The sequence below is a fragment of the Cupressus sempervirens genome, chromosome 7 (genome assembly GCF_028749045.1).
Source record: "Cupressus sempervirens isolate cs-2001-9-10 chromosome 7, ASM2874904v1, whole genome shotgun sequence".
Taxonomy (NCBI): domain Eukaryota; kingdom Viridiplantae; phylum Streptophyta; class Pinopsida; order Cupressales; family Cupressaceae; genus Cupressus; species Cupressus sempervirens.
In genome coordinates this window covers 160,954,107-160,958,325 of record NC_143124.1, presented here as the reverse complement: position 1 = coordinate 160,958,325, position 4,219 = coordinate 160,954,107, and the positions used below count along the sequence as shown (strand labels likewise).

Here is a 4,219-nt window from a genome sequence, read left to right as displayed (position 1 = left end):
AATTTTGAAGTTGTTAAGTTGTGATTTCTCACAGTTTCAATCAACGCTAGGATTATGTTTTCTAGCCTATCCAACTTTCCTACAAAGAGCAAATTGCGACCAGCATCATCTTCCATCTTTCTAAACCATACTTCATCCTCATCCATTTCTCTGACATCTCTTTCCATTGATCTCACTGTCCCATTCCACTCTCTTCTACTCAGACCAAAGGAACTAAATTCTCAACTTCAGTTGATCTTGTAGAGGGCATAACCAGTCAATGGTCTTGTTATATCAGTCAAACACATGCAAGGTGAATATAACTCTACTCGGATACCACATGATCTATAGAATGTTAGAGAAAATCCTTAAACAATCACCAATTACAGACTCTACACAGAACCTTCTCCACAACTTAAGGCTTGCTTTGGAACACTTATAGGATGGGTTTAGTTTGTTCAGAACTGCAATAACACATGGAAAACTATATAACAATTTTTCTTTAGTATAAGCAAACCACAGAGAAATAGAAGATGCAGTTGGAGAAACCCTCTGAAAGGATGAAAATACCAGAAGATTGAGTTCATGGTTTCCATACCCCTAATGTCTAGTTGATTACAAGTGTTTACAGTGTCCAAAGGGTGAATTGAAACCCTTTCAAGAATTACAGTGAGCTCCAACACTTGCAAATGGTCACTGCATCATGGAAACTATGTTCTTCCTCTTACAACAGTCAAACCGTGAACATGACAAAAGTATAATTGAGGGCCAACCCTTGCACAATGTGTTTCACCTGTCCTTGAACCTTTCCAATGTCCGTCCTTGGTACCAAACTGAATACAAATATTGGAAAGTTGAACTGAAAAGTCAAAACTCTTCAATTTCCATATTTTGTCTGATCTATACAAAGCCATCATCCAATGATTTTTGTATCTGTTCATGGAAGAATCACACATTACCATAGTTCTTAGACAACTTCTTAACCAGAAATGACATCAACTGACCCCGTGGTAATTCTATCCTGATCGAGTTTTCGGATCTCTTATTTGAGAGTCTATGCCTGTGGAACTGTAACTGAAACCAAAAATTTTGTGTTTATACAAACTGTTTATCACCAGTAATTCTTTCTAGAAAAATCAACATGTTAGATCAGAGCAAGTGCAAGGAAAAACAACTTTTTTTTTCCTTAGTGCTCATTTTTAAGTGGGACATGACAGCTGTAGCATGAATGAGGAGGTTTCTTGATGATCCCAAGAGAAGTACCAATCAGCAACCTGGTAGGCTGAAAAGCAATTGCCAGGATTCTCTTCTCCTAATAAGAATGGCATCTGGAACTCCATTTTATGCAACACCGTGCTCTTGACAGCCATTCTCCAAAATTCTGCATTTTCTAAGACAAATTTCCTTCCTGTTTGGCATATTAATCTGCTACCAATAATCCTTACAGGAACAATAGCCATCTTTGAAGTGATGAAAACAAGTGGAATCTCGAATAATAATTTCTCGACTAACAATTCTTGATATAAACTTGGCATAGTAATGACAGTCAGGGCATATGCGAAGGTTTTTGATGATGCGAAGCGATGTCCCAACAGGCAAAGTACTAAGCCCAAAAGCAATTGCTAGTTTCTCACTATGGTAGGGAAGGATATGTTTCTTTAACTCATCCTCCACATCATGCAGCACAAGATTTTTGACAGGTGTGTATCCTAAACCATTCAATTGCCAAGTCAAATTTTCTAGCATTGCATGTATCCTCTCTATTTGTGGGTGTGCTCTATCACCTGTGATAAATTTATGAATGCTTCTCGAGGACACGATCCAACTGCACCCTAGAATCTTAGTTAGACCCCTTTCTTTTCTAATTAACTGCAAATTTTCTGCATCGTTGAACCATCCACCTAAAGTATAAATATTTGAAAGTACTACGTATATTGCAGCATTTTGCGGTTCCAACTTGAAAAGTTGCTCTGCTGCAAGCTGGGCCAACTCCATATCTTGATGAACCCTGCAGGCTCGAAACAATGCTCTCCAGACAACAACATTAGGTTCAAATGGCATTCTATGAATAAGGTCAACTGCTTCAGCTAAATAACCATCGTGCCCAAGAATGTCAACCATACAACCATAATGGTCCATCCTTGGTGCGATACCATACTCTTGACTCATTAAATTAAAATACTGCCTGCCTTCATTGACTAGGCCTCCATGGCTGCATGCAGATAGAATACCAATAAAGGTTATGTGGTTTGGATGTAAACCCACATTTTTCATTTGCTCAAATAAATGAAGGGCTTCCCTGCAACGCCCATGCTGAGCATAACCTGCAATCATTGAATTCCAGGAAACCAAACCTTTTTCATAAATATTGCTAAATACTTGGAATGCATCATCTATGTTCCCACACTTAGAATACATCCCAATCAATGCATTGAGCAAAAAGACATTTGATTCGAAGCCACTTTTCTTTACAAGGGTATGAATCTGCTGCCCTTGTTCTAGAACAGCCTGGTTGGTACATGCACTGATAATACTGGCTAACGTAAAGTGGTTGTATTCCATACTCGTATATTGCATTTGGTAAAAGAGTTCCAAGGCTTCTTCAGAATGTCCATTTTGTACATAACCTGCAATCATTGCGTTCCATGAAACAAGATTTCGTTGTGGCATTCTGTCAAACAGTAGCCGTGCATATTGTATTTTCCCATTCTTTGCATATCCTGTAATAATTGAGGTGAATAAAACGACATTTCCTTCCGTTGTATTGCTAAACAGTTGGCATGCATTTTCAATATCCCTGCAATCTGCATACATGTTGACAAGAGCACTTGCAATATATACATTTGAGTCAAATCCCTTCTTGATTACGTGAGCATGGATGTGCTTACCGCAATCTAGAGCCGTAAGACTAGTGCAAGAATTGATAACACTGGTGAAAGAGGACTGGTTTGGTTCCAGGCCTTCATTTAGCATTTGGTTAAAGTATCCGAGAGCCTCCTCACCAAACCCATTCTGCTCACAGCCTGAAATCATTGCAGTCCATGATACTATGTTTCGTTCAGACATTTTGTCAAACAATTTTCGTGCATCATTAATCCTCCCAAGTCGTGCATATCCTGTTATCATTGAGTTCCACGAAGCAACATTTCTTTCTGGCATTTCATCAAATAATTGGCGTGCATCGTCTATCCTACCATTAGATATCTCACCAGCAATCATAGCGTTCCAACAAACTACAGTTCGTTCAGGCATTTTGTCAAACACCTGCCGTGCATAGTCTCTTCTACCATTCTGATAGCAACCTGTTATCATCGCAGTCCAAGATATAAAATCTCGCTTAGGCATTTCATTGAACAATCGGCAAGCTTCCTCTATATTTCCATTCCGAGCATATCCTGAAATCATGGCATTCCACGACACCACACTTCTTTCCGGCATATCCTCAAACAGTTGGCGTGCATCCTCGATTCTTCCGTGTTGAGCATATCCTGAAATAATTGCATTCCAAGAAACAACATTTCGCTCTGGCATTTTGTCAAACACGGCGCGTGCATCCTCAATTTGACCACGCTGCGCAAAAGCCAAAATCTTTGAATTCCATGATGCATCATCAAAAGCATGCTCCGCTGTAAGCAATTGATCCCTACAATTTGAAATGGGAGCAGCGGATACACTAGTGAAGTGAGCAATGTGTAAGCACTGACCGTTTACATGGATGTAGTGGTGCCAGAGAAATGAAACAAAGTGTTTGCTTCCCTTGATAAGATATCTACGATGCCTGGCAAGATTCATTGTTCAGAGTTTGCGGTTAATATTTGAGAATTTTGAAATACTGAGGTTTTAGTACGAACGTAGTTTTGCCGCGACATTGCACTTGTGTAATTTCTCAGAGTTGAACTTATCTTCCCAACAAATAATAATAAGTACAGGCAAATGGTTGTTTAGCTACTTAATTTTGTTATCAAAGATGAAGTTAAAATTAAAAAATTAAAAAACAAAAAAAACAAAAAAATTGAACTTATATGCATTGCTTATAATGATTTCCTTTTTTAAAAGTTATAGAATGAGGTATAATTTGACATAGTTGATATAGTTGATTAAGTTTGACATTTAGTCAAAGTATCCTTGGTAAAGTTGAATTATTTTGAATAAGTATATTGGTAAAATTGAATTATTTTGAGTAAGTATATTAGGAATCAAGTTTTGTTGGGTGTAAGGTTCTAATTTTATAACTGGTGAG

The 4,219-nt window shown here is 38.1% G+C and overlaps 1 pseudogene across 1 annotated transcript; it reads right to left on the bottom strand.

Moving 5' to 3' along the window:
* Positions 1-464: 464 nt before the first annotated feature.
* On the bottom strand, positions 465-3,933 carry LOC149546012 (pentatricopeptide repeat-containing protein At5g66520 pseudogene; annotated as a pseudogene). Its single transcript, XR_016353635.1, has one exon. The product of XR_016353635.1 is annotated as a pentatricopeptide repeat-containing protein At5g66520 pseudogene (transcript).
* Positions 3,934-4,219: the final 286 nt, after the last annotated feature.